Source organism: Sciurus carolinensis, chromosome 17 (assembly GCF_902686445.1).
Source record: "Sciurus carolinensis chromosome 17, mSciCar1.2, whole genome shotgun sequence".
Classification (NCBI taxonomy): Eukaryota; Metazoa; Chordata; class Mammalia; order Rodentia; family Sciuridae; genus Sciurus; species Sciurus carolinensis.
Window position 1 is genome coordinate 50,793,321 of NC_062229.1, and position 17,009 is coordinate 50,810,329.

Genomic DNA, 17,009 nt, shown 5'->3' on the forward strand with positions numbered 1-17,009 from the left:
AAGACTCTACTTGCCAGATTCAAAACATATACCCCCAAAGGCATGCCCTCAGTGAACTACCTCCTTCAGCCACGCCCTACCCACCTTCAGTTACCACTCAGTTAATCCCTATCAGGAGTTTAATTCACTCATTAGATTAAGGCTCTCATAACCCAATCATTTCTCCTTTAAACCTCCTTGCATTCTTTCACACATAAGCTTTTGGGAGATACCTCATATCTAAACCATAACGCTTCCTGAGCATGGTATCCCATTTTCTTACTGTCACCTCAAACTCAGTCTCTCTGGGAATAAATCTCTTTTCTCACCTCCAAATTCCAACTCCCATCTCTGAATTTCCTGATTTTTCCAGTAGTGTTGTCCACCTACTTGGAGGCTGCAACTTCAGAATCTGAAATGGGCGCCAGTCCCCGGGGGCCACGTACTCTGCACCAGGTTCAACCCTCCCTCCTGCCTTTTACGGCTAGACTCCCAAATGTCAACAGAAGAAAAAAAATACAGACGTCTTAGTTTAGGTTTTAAGATTTTCTGTTACCTTTCAAAAAAGATTCCCCATTATTCTCTGCTCAGCCAGACTTGTGAACAGAGTGTTCCCTGAAATAAGCTGTGTACATTCCCCTCCCCAAACAAATATCCACACCATCCTCTAGACCAGAAGACCTGTCTACTTTCTCCCTCCTACCTAAATCCTACAAGACCCATAGGATTCACCACTAAAAACTTCTCAAATACACTAGGCTAGTGAGAGTTTTCTCTTTTGAAGTCCTACATGTTTATTGTCCTTACAGAATTATGAGTTATTTTATTAAAGAAACTTTAGAATTAAGTAAGTAGGTAAGTGTAACTCTGCTATGGCCATATTACCAGTGTTTTACAATGTAAACAATAATACTTGTATGATAAACAATGATTAAATACCCATTGTTGAATATTGAGAAAAGTTTTTAAAAATATTCTATTCTAATAATTTAACCTCAGGAAGTTGAGAGGCTTTTAAACAAGAACTGCAACAGATTGTTCAGGCGAGTGGCAATGAATCCATACACTATGATGTCACCTACCCGTTGAAAGACCATCCGTTTGTTCATTCATTTGTAGCCAGGAAACTGCAGTTGGATTGCCTGACAACTGCCACCAAAATTCTTGGCAGTAGAACTCTGTATTTAGGAAAATATCTTGACAAATTGCTCTGGGATAGAGAACGAGGTCAGATAGAATTGACTACGTTATTTGGTCAGGGTGCCACATTCATGTGCAGGCAAGTGGAAGACAACTTAACCATTTCTTCATAAAGAACCATGAGCCACTTAAAGAATAATGGCAAGGTTATCAGGACAGAAACTTGTGTAGAAAAGCAAGAAGGCACCACAGAACTTTCTTTATTCAAATATTTCATAGGAACCATAGCAGAAGAGACAGCCTTGGGTTTAGTTAAGATTAAGTGGAGGGGGCTAGGGTTGTGAATCAGTGATAGAGCACTTGCCTAGCATGTGTGAGGTACTGGGTTCAATTCTCAGTACCACATAAAAAATAAATGAATAAAGAAATGTCCATTGACATCTCAAAAATATATTTAAAAAGAAAGACTAAGTGGAAGTAGGATCTGATACCAGGTTGCCCATAGAGCCTCTCAGGAGGAATTTGTACAGCTTTTTTTTTTTCTTAAGCCTTGCAGAAATTCTGACTGTCATTTACAAGCTTTGCCAGACTCTCTGAACTTTTTCATTTGGGGTAGGTAGAACAAAGGAGGACTTTGTGTTTTATTTTCTATATGTACACACACTTTTATCCTTATTTACCTCATACAATTGAGTTCCCATTTTATGTTTCACATTTCTTTGATAAAATTATCTATGTTGGTAATGATGCTTTTGGCTCTGAGTAACAGAAAGTTCCATTTCAACTGTGTCATAACCTAAAAGGGACTTATTGGTTCATTTAACTGAAAATGTCCAAATTCTGGGTAACCACCAGGTACAATTCCATCAACCTTCAACTCTCCATCATTTCTTGATCTCCCGTTCTCACAATCTGGCCATTACAATGTCCACAGGTAGAGAGACTAGTTCATCCAGTAACATCATTTTTTTTTTCAGGTTGGATATTCTTTTGCTGTTTGTTTGGATGTATATTAAATACAGAATGATGTGTTTCATTGTGGCATATTTATGTCTGCTAATAAACTGGTTTGATCAAATTCATTCTCCATTACCTTCCTTTGCCCACCCCCATCCCTTTCCTCTACACTAATAGTCTCCCATTTAGTAACATTACATTTAAGAATAGGAACTCTCTTACCGTGAAGCTCCTACAAAAATCTTCCATTTGAATATTACTCAGCCTTAAAGAAGAACAAAATTATGGTATTTGCAGCTAAATACATGGAACTAGAGAATATCATGCATGGAACTAGAGAATATCATGCTAAGTAAAATAAGCCAATCCCCCGAAACCAAAGGCTGAAAGTTTTCTCTGATAAGCAGATGTTTGATCCATAGAGCGGGTGGGTAGGGAAGAATGAAGAAACTTTGGATTATGCAGAGGGGAGTGAGAGGAGGGGTGGGGCACTGGGGATGGGAAGGACGCTAGAATGAGACAGACATTATATCCCTATATATATGTATGAAAAAAATTAAAAAATAAAAATAAAACTAGCAAACGGAGAAACTAGAAAGAATACTGAGGTATAGGATACTGGTTAGAATCCACAGTTTTATATATACACAGATAGTTATAGAAATATCCTTATGTGAATACAAATATATGTATATAATAGATACACATATCTATTTGGATTTTTTTGTTTGTTTGTTTGGTTTTTTTTTTTTTTTTGGCTGTACTGGGGATTGAACTCAGGGCCTTATGCTTGCTTGCAAGGCAAGCACTCTACCAGCTGAGCTATCTCCCCAGCCCTCTATTTGTTTTTGTACTGAAAAAACTAGCCAAAGAGGCAAGAGAAGAAAAATAAATAAAAAGTATAAGATCTGGACAGAAATAAATGAAATTCTCATTTAAAAAAAAAAAAAACCTTTCATTTTATTTCATTGGCCAGAATGGTCACATGTTCACTATTGAAACAACGTGTTGCCTGTCACTCACTAATTATTTAAGGTTTAAATTCCTAAACTAATCTCTGTGGCAAGGGAATAGGATTACCTACAGACAATCAGGCCCACACTGCAGCTGGAGGCAGGGCCAACATCTCTAAACCTCAGGTCTGCATGGGGTGGAACTCTTGCTATTTCCTGGCAAGAGGAAATGGATGCTGGGTTGCTCTTCAAAGTTCATTCTGCACAAAATTATAGACTACACAGCTTCATCCCAGAGGCCACTGAACAGGATACAGCCAAGTCTCTGATAACCAAAGGTTGTAATATTCACAAAGTTGGAGTCTGCCAGATCTTTATCTAACAAAGTCTAAGGATTTCCACAAGGAAATGAGAAACATGTAAACAATTACAGTTCTGTGGGTAACTGTACACCAGCATACGTGAAACCAATTGTTTCCATTCCATATGGGATACTAATCAGTTTAATTGCATGGAAAGAGAAAAAAAAATTAGAACTTCAAGAACCAAAACTGCTCCATTGTATCATCAGAGTGGGAAAAGAAACCTTAAAAATATACTCTCTTCAAATGGAAAAATATGTAAAATGTTGGAAAGGATCAATCTAAAGTGAAATCATCTTTAATTGCTATTTTTTTTCGCCAGGGAAACACAGAAGTTGGAAAATATATTCTTTTCAGATAGAAAAATAGATATAATGTTGGAGAAGATCCATTAGAAACTGAGCAGCTTTTAAATGCTATTTTTAATCATCAATCGGTAATATTAGTTTTCATTCTGTCACTGCGAGTTTATACTCAGGATTTATTTAATGTTTTTAAAATGCTATGCTTATCAAGCATATCAAGTGTGGTGGGCAGTCTGTCATCCCGCCTTGATTTGGTATCAAATCAACTAACAAGTACCCATCCTTGCAGTATCTGTTCAGGGCCTCTGAAGTTCCAGGCTGTCCTTTGCCTGTCAGAGTCACGTGGTCAGCCAGCTGTCTTTCCTCCCTTCCAGGGGAGGAGAGTGCCTTTAAGGCCATGTCCCTAGGGACATTAGATTCCCTTTTGAGCAGCTCAGTCCTTCCTCTGATGTCAGTTCACAAGAGTTACTGACTTACTGAACTCCCACTACCAAGAAAGAACTGTGTGGAGAGTAAGAAAGAAGTCATCAACATAGCTCTTGCTCCTGATAACCTCACAGCCTTCCTGGGGATAAAACACCATCCGAAAAGAAAGAAAATCATGTATGTATCAGAAAGTTGATGAACGGAGTCCCAAAGTGCAAGGAGTATGGGAATGCATTCCCTTCTTCCCAGGGGATGGGGAGTGTGTGTGCAGGATGGGGAGGGAGATTGGCTTGAGTGGAGAACACTGGGAATGAGGATTAGGGTAAAAGGTCAATTGTTCATGGCAATAAAACCAGCTGGCTAAAAGAAAAGGGGAAGGGTCTACATCTCAAAAGCAGGAGTGCCATGCAAGTGCTTCCTCCCTGCCACTCAAAAAATCATGCCTATTGATGCAGCCAATGTGGCGTAGTGGGAAGAGTTACCTGGGGCTTATTCCTGTCTCAACCACTCACCATCCACAGGACTCTGGGAAAGCTACTTATCCTCCCTGAGCCTCAGAGAGGATGCAGTTGAGTCTGTATTCTCAAGTTGAGCTGTCCAGTGTGGGAGTCACTTGCCACATATGGCTGTTGCATATGTAAAATGTAGCTAATCCAAATCCAGATGTGCCCTATATATGAAATACAGGCCAGGTTTGGGACACTTAGTATTTTTTTAAAAAAAGAGAAAAATATCTCATAATTCTTTATACTGATTACATGCTAAAATGATAACACTGGATGTATTGGGTTAAATAAAATAACATTATGAAAATTAATTTTACCTATTTTTTTTTTACATTTTTAATACTTTTTTTTTTTTAGTTGTAGATGACACAATACCTTTATTTTATTTATTTATTTTATGTGGTGCTGAGGATGAAACCCAGTGCCTCATACATGCTAGGCAAGTGCTCCACCACTGAGCTACAACCCCAGTCCTCTTTTTACTTTTTTTAAGGTAGCTATGAGAAAAATTTTAAATTACTTAACAAGAGTGTTAGGCAAAGTGAAAAACAGGGTTTTTTTTTTTTCCTAATGGAAACAAGAAGTAGGATTTTGTTCCCTAGTGTCTTAAAACCAGTGAATGTGGTAATTTGTAAACAAGGTCACAATTTCATTCATGATCATTGACCATATCCTCCCTCTCAGACTCTGGGCTGGACTTGTTACTTGCTTTTCTAGTGGGATATTAGCAAACAAAATACAAGGAGAGGTTTCAAACTGCTTGCACATCAGGGCTTGCTCTCTTGCTGCTCTTGGGAACCTTGAAGCAATCACCACATGAGTAAGTCCAAGCTAACCTGCTGGATGATGAAAAATATATGTCCAAGGATCCCAAGTGTCCCAGCTAACATTTAACCAACTACCAGATACATGAGACCATCCCCAATTTGTGCAAGTCCATTTGACTAAAAACAAAAACAACAACATGATAAATAGTAAAAGTTTATTGTTTTAGCATAAGTTTGGGGGTATCTTGCTCTGTTGTAAAAGTCAATTGGTAGATTGTGGATGGACTCATAATAATCCTAATATTAGCAGAACCTTCAGTGGAATCTGAGAAAGATGGAAACTGGTAAAATCCAGCTACTCTGATTCTATTGGGTGGGGATTTTTGCAACCACATTCTATCTCTGTACCCCTCCAGCAACAACATATAGACACACACACACACACTCACACACATATTCAAAAGAGAATTAGAAAGGTCAATAACCCAGGTAAATCTTGCCCAGGGTTTTCCAACTCTGAAATATAAATATCTCCTTTTTTTCTGATAGCAAAAATCACGTGGACACCTGCACTTTGGTAGCTATTGTTAATACCTGTTGATTGAGAATATTCCTAATGTGTACAGAGTCCCAGCGACTACTTGCATGTCTTTATGACACTGAGGTAAAGAGGACTCTATAGAATGGATCAATTAGAAATAGTACAACTTCCTCTCAAGGCTAATTCAGTCTTAAAATAGACTCAGGGTGTAGAGTTGCGGCTGTTTTTCAGAACTTGTGTAAACCCCCTCAGCTGGATGACCTTAGCCAGAACACTGTTTCTGCAGCCATGAGGTGGCCCTGATGACACCAAATGTTATGAATTCAGTAAGACTTTGAAGTGGAATTCTGTGTGATTCATAATGATACCTGGATGAATTTTTTAAATAATTATTCTTTATTCTACAAACAGATCTTTGAGGGTTGAAAAGGGGTCAGACTTCTGGCCGTAAGTTTATACCTCCCCAAGGGTCAGTAGTCCACAGCTGGGTTCAGACCACTCCAAGTTGTATCTAATGACCACAAGTGGGCAGGCTTCAGAAATAGACATAGTCTATCTCTAGCCCAAACTCACAGCTCACAACTGCAGATAAAGTGTGAGACCTGGGGGAGATAAGTGCCACCCTATCACTTATTTCCAATGACTAAATCACAGGATTAGCTGCTAAATTAATACTTCTACATTTTGTTCACACATTTTTGAGTGCAAAAAAATGCCTACAAATGAATAATTTTAACATAAAATCCTGAGTTATTAATAACTCTTAGCTTTAGCCAGGAGTATATTTAGGCACTCAGGTATCCCAGGATAACCACAGCATGCCGCCTTAAAAGCTGCTTCAGTGTATCAAAGATTCCACGTGAGTCACAGGTTCCAAACACAGGCACAAGAATACCATCCCATCTCTCCTCTCCTCCAGTCAGACACTGAGGCAAAGAACAAAGCAAAAGTGGAAAACTTACACTATTTATTTTCTAGCTTCATGTCTTCATATCTGTTAACTGTCCTCTTGAGACTGTGTGATCCATTGTAACAATGGCTTGGGTTGATATGAAGTATTTACTTTTTTGAAGCCCTTTCATTAAACCAAAACTCATAAAGCACAGAACTATTTTTAAGAGCTAAAAATGAAATATTTTCACAATAATCTTATAGAATAACTGGGGAATATATTATGTTTTTGCCTGCTTCAGAGATGGGGGAAATTGAAGGACAGAGAAAATCTTCTCAAATTATTAGAACTAGTCAAGGCAGAGCTCTCTCCACTGCCTGAACTGCTTCATAAAGGGAAAGGACAAAATCCCAAATACCGTATTTTCCAACTTTTCTGTTAATCCAAGCAACAGATAAGCTGATAAATGTTTAGCAATTGGATTGCTAAGTGAAAAAGCACCATAGAACCTGACCATGTTCATAGTGTGAATACTCACATTGCCACGTCACTGAATACAGAGTTGGAAAGGGAAGTGGGTAGCATATCACTATAAAGAGTTTCTATCATACAACACAATAAACGAGGCTAGGGATGTGGCTCAGTGACAGTGCTTGCCTAGCATGGAGTACTACTAATCCCAGTACTACAAAAACCAAAATCCTTATTAGAAGCAATAAACAACAAATGATCTCACTGATAAGTGGACGATGACACATAATGGGGGGTGGGAGGGGGGCAAGAATGGAGGAAGTAGGGACTGTATAGAGGGATAAGAGGGGTGGGAGGGGTGAGGGGAAGAAAAAAATAACAGAATGAATCAAAAACTATTACCCTAGGTAAATGTATGATTACTAAAATGGTATGCCTCTACCTCATGTACAGAGAAACAAGATCTATCCCATTTGTTTACAATAAATATGAATTAAAAAAAGATTTATTACATAATAGCAGAAAAAAAGAAGCAATAAACATAAATAACCTCAAGAAAATAACAATAGCAGAATAATTTTAGTATTTATTACATTTGTTTTTAATATAATTTTATTGTAGTTTTATCACTTGAACTTTAAATGATACTGCATTTCACAAGCACTCACCAAATTCTTGAAAGTTGAACAATTGACTCTCACCAGTCAGTAAGAATCAATTCTACATGCCACTGATCCAAATCCTCCTTGCATTCTTTGAAATTTAAAATAAAGTAAATGTCACTCCTAGTAGGCACAGCTACTTACATACCTTAACACCTCCCCTGTTGGCACACATGTTTCAGAAATTTCTGGACCACACAAGAAAGTTTCACATCATGGGGCAAGAGATGGTATAGGCAACATCTGAATAGCCTGAGATAAAAATCAAAGAGAATTACAGGAGCCAGTGGCCATTGAACTGTTGATAAAACTAAGGTATGAAGTGACTGAGCATTGTCCCTACAACTTTCCTGAACTTCAGAGCAAGGAAAAATCCACCCTCCTATTGCAGAAAAAGAGTGTACTTTCCATCTGGATGAAATAACATTTCATAACATTCCATCATTTCATAAATGTTATGAAATAACATTTCTGAACAATATAACAACTTTGACCAAACACAACTTAATAACTGTATGAGTCTTAATTTGACAGGTTCTATGTTAGCCTAAGCTTTAAGAGTGCGACGCAAAGTGTCAGCATTGGAAAAGATGATAATCAAGCCCATCTCCACATTTTACAGACTGAGCAGACAGTAAAACAAATGAGACACTTGGGCACAAAATTTAAGGAGGCACTTGTTTCCAGGATAGAGTCAGTACACTCAGCTCTGAAGAGTATCTCCTTAAATTCTGCACCCTAGTCACCTCCCCTTACTCTTTGACCTTGTTCTGGCTCTGAAACTAATGCCCAAAGAGGCCAAGTTCGCAGGGTTAGTTGGCATCAGATCTGGAATCAGTTTAGGTCTTTTAACTTCTAGTCTGGAATCTTCCTCCTACCACAGGGTGCTTCCAGCTTTGCACAGGACTCCAAGGAAAGCCTCCAAAACTAAACATGGAGTTATGTGCCCAGCTGGAACAGTGGTTCTCGATCTAGTTGGCGCATTAGAATATTCTGAAAGAGCTCTTCAATTTTCTAATTCCTGGGTCCTGCTCTCTGGTACTTTCATTCAATTGCTCTAGGGTGGGCTTTGGGATCATTTTTGTTTGTTCTCAAAGATCTTTTATAATTATTCTATGCAGCCAGAGTTGAAAACAACCAATGTACCATTATAATCATCACCATAAGAACACCAATAATAATAATCTTTAAAATGTAAAAATCCCACAAAAAGTTGTAACTATGCTAATAAAAGACATGTTAGTTAAGGAGGGACAGATTTTAATTATGCAAGGAGTATTGAAAATGTGTCTATTTCCAGTTATTGCTATTAAAATATATTTTCTGCACCTATAGGGAACTATCTTACTTAAGAAAAAGGAAAATGGGGCAGGGAACACCTTAGCCTGGATTAAGACCCTGGGCCCACTTTGGTCATAGTACAGCAACCCATAAAGCATGGCAAGACCTCACTCATGACAAGGAATTCATGTGCAAGGCAACTGCCTCCTGAATGCTGAGTGGGAAAGATGCTCACAGGGCAAATTGATGTGTGTAAACAAGGGAGATGTCTATTTTCTTACGAAGGAAAATCAACAGACTATTTTTAAGTTCTTACAAAATTATTTTGAATAAAACCATTGGGAGCGAATGACAATTGTGCTAATTTACAAATTCCTCCTCTTAATTGATTGAAACACAGAGCAGATCCTCCAAGGCATAGAATAAACTTACCCTTCACATCAGTGTTTGTCATGTGTATTATTAGTCAGGATTCTCCAGAAAAACAGAACCAACTGGAGATATATGTGTATAATACTGCATCCATTTGTATACTGTATAGATATAGTTACATAAATATATGGAGATTTTATTATAGGAATTGGCTCATGAAATGATAAAGACTGAGATATCTGCTGTCTGCAAGATGGAGAACCAAGAGAGCCAATGTCCAAGAAAACAGAAGTTCCAATGCAAAAAGAACACAAATTCATGGCTCTTCCTTCACTTTTTAACTCTACTTGGACCTTCAGTGGATTAGATGATGCTCCTTCACAATGGGGAGAACTCTCTGCCCTACCGAGTTCACCAATTCAAATGCCAATCTCTTTTAGAAACACCTTTACATTCACACCCAGAAACAAGGTTTTACCAGCTATCTGGACGCCCCTTAGCCAGTCAAGTTGACAAATACAATTAACCATTTCATCATAGATTTGAGAGTAACTGTTCAGCATTTATTTAAATTAAGTAATTATCAAAATTATTATTAAACAAATTATTATTAAAATGTAGGTTTCTCAGATCTGGGGTTGTGGCTTAGTGGAATAGCGCTGACCTAGCACGTGTGAGGCACTGGGTTCAATCCTCAGAACCACACATAAATAAATAAATAAAATAAAAGTACTGTGTCCATCTACAAGTAAAAATAATTTTTAAAATAAACAGGTTTCTCCATAACCCAGGTAGACCCAAGAATTGGATTTTACTCAAAAGAGATGTAAGTTTGATTGAGTTTTGGAGGTGGTTATCTGACTGTATACATTTGTCAAAACTCATAATGGAGCTGTACCTTAGAAAGGACAGATTTCACTACAAGTAATTTATACCTACTGGACTACCTCCACAATCATGGGCACCCCATGCTAAGCAAAAACTATTCATCTTTGAGAATCAACAAAAATCTCAGTAGAAATCACATAGTAGAATAAATAGCCCTTAAATTTAAGTTCAATGATAACAGTTAACAAAAGTGGAGTATTTGACGTGTGCCAGACACCCTAAGGACACAAGAATCCTGAGGGAAACAAAGTGATGTAACTAATCACCATGTGGAGAATAGGTTACAAGTGTGTATGGCAGGAATGGATAGCAGTGGACAAAAGTGGAAGCAGGGAGGCTTATTGGGAGGTCACTGCATTGAAAGATGGTGGTTTGGTCCAAAGTGAAGGGAGCAAAGATGGTGAAACATGTGGTCACATCTTGGACATTTTTGAGAGAGTCCATAATCATTGCCAATGGATTGAATTTGGGGTGTTAGAGAAAGAGAGGAAGAAAGCATGACTGATAGGTTTTGAGCCCCTGCATAACTAGAAGGACTGAGTTACTGTTTCCTGGGATGGAAAAGATGGAGTAGGATCAAGTTTGAGAAGACAGATGTTTGGATTTGAGCATGTAAAGTTTGAGACATCACTAGTCATCCAGTTGGATTTTCAAGTGGACAACTGGAGTTGAGGGGGAGGGTCAGAGTTGGAGGTGATTAGATTGTCTATAGCCGATGTTAGGTTGGAATTTGGGCGACTGTAGGAGGGATAGCGGAGCAACTGAGACAAAGGGCAGCACACCAAACGGTGATCAATCAAACAGTCAAGAAAACTCCACTGACCCTTAACTCCACCTGCTGACCCTTAACTCCACTGGCCCTTAACTCCACTTGCTGACCCTTAATTCCACCTGTCACTCAGCAGGACCCAGGCCCATTCCAACCTATAAAGACCCTGGGCAGCCACACCCGATTTTCTCTGGGTCCCTACCTGACCTGTACCCCAGGGGTCTGGGAATTTCACCCGAGAGTCAAATTCCAATAAAGCCTGCTTCGGCTGCTTTCTGTCCAATTTTATTTGGCTGCCAACCATGCTCCCGAGCTTACAGCTCCAACATTGGATAAATTACCATTGGGTGAGGGAGATAGGAAAGAGAAAAGATCCAAGAACTGGAATCTGGAACACTGCAACATTCGGAGTTTGTGGAGGTGTGGACAAAGCAGCAAGAAAGACCGTGAAGATGTAACCAACAAGGTAAGAGGACAACCAGGAGACAGTGGTGTCCTGGAAACTGAAGACAAGAGTATTTAAAGCAGAGGAAAGGGATGTATCTGAGGTCAAACTTGTCATGAAGCAGCCAGAGGGATGAGCAGCCGGTAGGGTTTCCAGGTCCCAGTTCAAGTTCCTAACTATCACATATTCATAATACGTTCTCTGTAATTGTGAGCTCCTATGTCTCTCTCCATCTCCTCTTGCTATTTCAGTATTACCAGCACATAGCAAGTACTCAATAAAAGCTAATAAATAAAAACTGAACGAATGATTAAGTGAGTGGTTATGTGACAGGTTAGGGATGGGGGCTGGGCCAGGGAGAAGTTAAAATGCCTCCCACCCCTGCCCCCCACCCAGACTATCCAAGGAAAACTTGACTTTTTGTCTTTAAGTGCTATAAGTGTCAGTGGAGACTTGGAGTCACTTGTTTTGGCTCATGTGGACTATGTAATTGTTAACTTTTCAGGAATTCAGAGAGTTGGCTATTAAATTTAGCTGTAGTTAAAAATCAAATGATATAAACTTACATCTAAAACTTAGATTAAAAATAAAATTAAGGGGGACTAGGGTTGTGGCTCAGTGGTAGAGCACTTGCCTAGCATGTGTAAGGTACTGGCTTTGATTCTCAGCATCACATGTAAATAAATAAAATAAAAGTCCATTGACACCTAAAAAATATTTAAAAAAATAAAGTTAAGGGTTGAGAATAGTCGAGAGCTTGCCTGGCCTGCATAAGGCCTTGGGTTTGATTTCTAGCACGAAAGGAGAGGGAAGGAGGGAAGGAGGGAAGGAAGGAGGGAAGGAAGGAAGGAAGGAAGGAAGGAAGGAAGGAAGGAAGGAAGGAAGGAAGGAAGGAAGAAGGAAGGGAGGGAGGGAGGGAAGAAGGAAGGGAGGGAAGAAGGAAGGGAGGGAGGAGAGGAAAGAAAAAGAAAGAAAGAAAAAGAGAGAGAGAGAGAAAGGAAAAGAAAAGAAAAAGAAAGAAGGGGAAGTGAGACAGAGAAAAAGAAGGAAGGAAAGAAAGAAAAAATAGTTAGGTTGAGCACAGGGGCACACATCTGTAATCCCAGCAGCTTGGGAGGCTGAGACAGGAGGATAGGAAATTTGAGGCTAGCTTCAGCAACTTAGCCATGCCCTGTCTCAAAATAAAAAATAAAAATAAAAAGGCCTTGAGATGTAGTTCAGTGATAAAGTGCCTCTAGGTTAAATTCCCAGTATCACCCCAAAAATAATAATTTTAGGGGCTTGGGGTGTTGCTCAGTGAAGAAGGGAGAACCCTTGCCTAGGGCTCATGATGCCCTGGGTTCAGTCCCCATCACCAAAATCTTCATCATCATCATCATCATCTATTGATTAATTGTAGTTAACAAATACTCCAAATGCATTGCTTTCTGATTATTTTATTGCATTTTATAATCCTCTCTACTGTATCTGGGTGGTGGAAACATGGCATAAATGGTGTGCTGCTGCTGCGCATGCTCCCAGGACCATGCTCAGTGAAGTCATGCTGGTAGTGTTGAGAAAATGAGCAATTTCTGCAACTCAGGGTTCCCTACTCCCCAGAGTCTGTTGTTAAAAATTTGCCATTCCACTACTTGTTATACTGTATTTCCCACAAAATCCTCCTGTTAGCAACCTTTCTTCAAGGGGGAAAAAACCACTCCATCCTCCAAGAGAGAGCAGTGTCCTCTGCTAAAGTGAATAAATTGGATTTTTCTCTTGCCCACTGGTCACTTGATAGTGTACAGACAGTGTTCAGGGCCATCAATCCAAAGAGTTTCCACATCACCACTGAGGACTTCTCACCTGATCACCACCTGAGAGCCTTGGGTTCTGTAGATTTATGAAAATCTACTCTTTATTACTTAACTGGGTCAGCAGCTGAGCTAGTTATGAAACATGTGTCTGGATCAGAAATGTGGGTACAGAGTGCCAAGCTTTGAAGAATTAGGGGGAAGCATATATGGCAAATGCAGAGCAGAGTACATTTGAAAGTCTCCAGCCTGATCCCTCTGGAGGTCCCTTTCCAGTTCCCAGGTGATGCAATCTATCTCCCCACTGGAATGCATTAAACTCTCTTGAAAGACCTGGAGCTAATGGTTTACAGAGAAAATCAATCCCTTCTTATTATGCAAGCCTGCTGTTTGGTAAATAGAAAGCAAATTCTTTTCTTCTCTTAAATAGGCAGAAAGGAGCCCTGGGAGACACCTTGATTATACCCTCCTCAAGTCCTGAATGAAATTCCACCCCCCAGTAACGTGCTTAACATACATACATGCAAAGAAGCCAGGTGTGTATCCATTCACAATTCTGTAAGAAGGCAGAACTGCTTTTTTGCCCTTCCTCTCCCACAGACAGGGAAAATGTCATAACACAATGCTTTTTGAATAGATATATTCAATTGCTATCTAACATCCCTAAAATCTGCCATTTATGAAGCATTTGTTAAGTGCCATGCATCATGTTTTAAACACATTCTTTGTTGTTGTTGTCAACAGCCTTATGAGATAGGATTCCTGTTTTCCAATTGATCAAACTAGTTGACATAAATGGATCAAAATCATTTTAGCTGAGATTGGATTTGAACCAATTTCTCTTTGACTATAAAACCAGGGCCTCTAAACACTTTGTTCCTTGCTAATAATCATGTCTCAGAACCAGAACCAAAGGAGAGATAAGAGCAGTTCCAGGCTTAATATAAGGCTCTCTACTAGGGAGGAGAATATTCAGATTTGCAAGACAAAGAGTTCCCGGATATTGGGCATCTTCAAGGAACCGTTGAAAGAACACTTCTCAGTACAGTGGGTTTCTTGCCTTGGGAGAATGGTTGATCAAATTTGTTGCTTATTCAACATCAGCTGTTTATTAGAGAAATAGCATGTTTTTGGTAAAAAAGTAGACTTCTTCCCCAAGCCCAGATAAGAAATGAGGAGCAAAATGATTTGGGTCATCATAAGGAAAGACTTCTTTAAAATTTATTTTTTAAATTTAAAAAATAAAAATTACATATATTTATGGTGTACAATATGATGTTTTAAAATATGAAAGCGTTGTGGAATGGCTCAATTAAGCTAATTAACATATACTTTACCTTCCATACATATTGTGTGTGTGTAGTAAGAACATTAAAATCTATTTTCTTGGGAATGTGTCAAGAAAATAATACATTGGGGCTGAGGATATAGCTCAGTTGGTAGAGTGCTTGCCTCGCATGCATAAGGCCCTGGGTACAATCCCCAGCACCACAAAAACAAAACAAAAGGAATAAAATACATCATTACTAACTAAATTCACCGAGTTGAACTACAGATTGCTTGAACTTACTCCTCATTCTAACTAAAATTTCATATCCACTGACCAACATCCACCCAACCCTTGCTTCCCCACCAGGCCTGGTGACCACCTTAACTACTCTGTCTTCATGAGATCAATTTCATAGATTCCCCATGTGAGTGAGAGCATACCATACTTGTCTTTCTGTTGAAAGTCCCCAGAAACCACTCCTGACTGGGGAACTCACACAAGAGATTTTATTAAGTGGACAGGCAGAGTGTCTGCCTGCAGTGGGGGGAGAGGGAGAGAGGGAGGGAGGGAGGGAGGGAGAGAGGGAAAGAGAGAGAGAGAAAGAGAAAGAGAGGGAAAGAGAGAAGGAAAGAGAGAGAAGGAGAGAAAGAGAAAGAAAGAGAGAAAAGGGGAAAGAGAGGGAAAGAGAGGGAGGGAAAGAGAGAGAGAAAGAGAGAAAAAGAAAGAGGGAAAGAGAAAGAGAGAGAGGGAAAGAGAGAGAGAAAGAGAGAGAGGGAAAGAGAGAGAGAAAGAGAGAGAGGGAAAGAGAGAGAGAATGATGGTGGAACTATTCTTAAGTAGTTGAATTTCATGGGCTAATAACAACGGACCAATGACTGACGAGAATGTTCTCAGGGTGACAATCAGATCAATGACTGGCTAGGATGTTCGCAGACTGATGATCTGGGTTGTAAAATAGTGGGGGGCGGGGGGCACAGAATACTGGCAGCAGCTGATGCCAATATCTGTGACTAGTTTATTTCACTTAACATACTTTCCTCCAGGTTTTTCCACATTGTCACAAATGACAGAATTTTCTTCTTTTAAAGGTTGGATAGTATTCTACTGTGTCTATTTGTCATATTTCCTTTATCCACTTATCCATTAATGGACACTTGGATTTTTGTTCCGTTTGGTCACTGCTCTAACACCAAGAATGAACAATAGTGCCTGGCACATAGAAGGTGCTCAGTGATTGAATGAAGTCACCCTTTCATGAATGATGCCACAATAATATGGGGGTGTACAAACAAAAATGTAATCATAGTACTGGTTACATTTCTTTGGATAGAAACCCAGAAGTGGGATAGTTGGATCATGTGGTAGGTTCTATTTTTAATCTTTCTGAGGAACCTCCATTCTATTTTCCATAAAGATTGTACTTATTCACATTCCCACCAACACAGTATAACAGTTTGCTTTTCTATACATCCTTGCCAACTCGTATCTTTTTGATAATGGCAATTCAAAGAGGCAAGAGGTGATATCTCATGGTGGTTTTAATTTGTATTTCCCTGATATTAGTGATTTTGTGTGTGTGTGTGTATTTGTTGTCCATTTGTGTGTCTTCTGTTGATTCCCTGGATCATTTTTTTAAACAGGTTAAGAACTTCTTGGCTCTAGGAAGTGCTTCTGGCAGATGACCCTTACTCTCAGCCCTTTTCTGGAATCTCTTTTCTGCAGACAGCTGCCTGGCCCAAGCTCTCTAGGAGAGAGCTGCTTCTCTAGAAGACAGCTCAATAGTGCCAGGCACTACTGCTTTCTTAATATTGAGTTGTTTGAATTCCTTATATAATTTGGATACTAATCCCTGAAGGGTTATGGAAATAATATTCCTATAAAACAACTCTCCAAGAAAATGGAGGGATGTGTGGTTTGGAAGGAGGGAGGAGAAAATTGACCAAACATTAAACCTGTTCCAGAACATTCTTTCCTGATAACAATGGGTCCTGGGGGAAAGGGGCAGATACTGAATGCTGGATTCTAAACCTTGACCTTCCCCCATGGCAAATTAGTCCTAAATAACAATGGGCAAGATCTGAGTACTCATCCCTTGGGTCTGGACTATTATCTCCCCAGACAACAATGAGTTTCAACCTTTTTACAACTACCCTCCTAAGTTAAAGTTTTAACCTGTTCAACTAGCCCCTGATGGTCAAAATTGCATGTACACAGCTTCCAACGATTACATGTT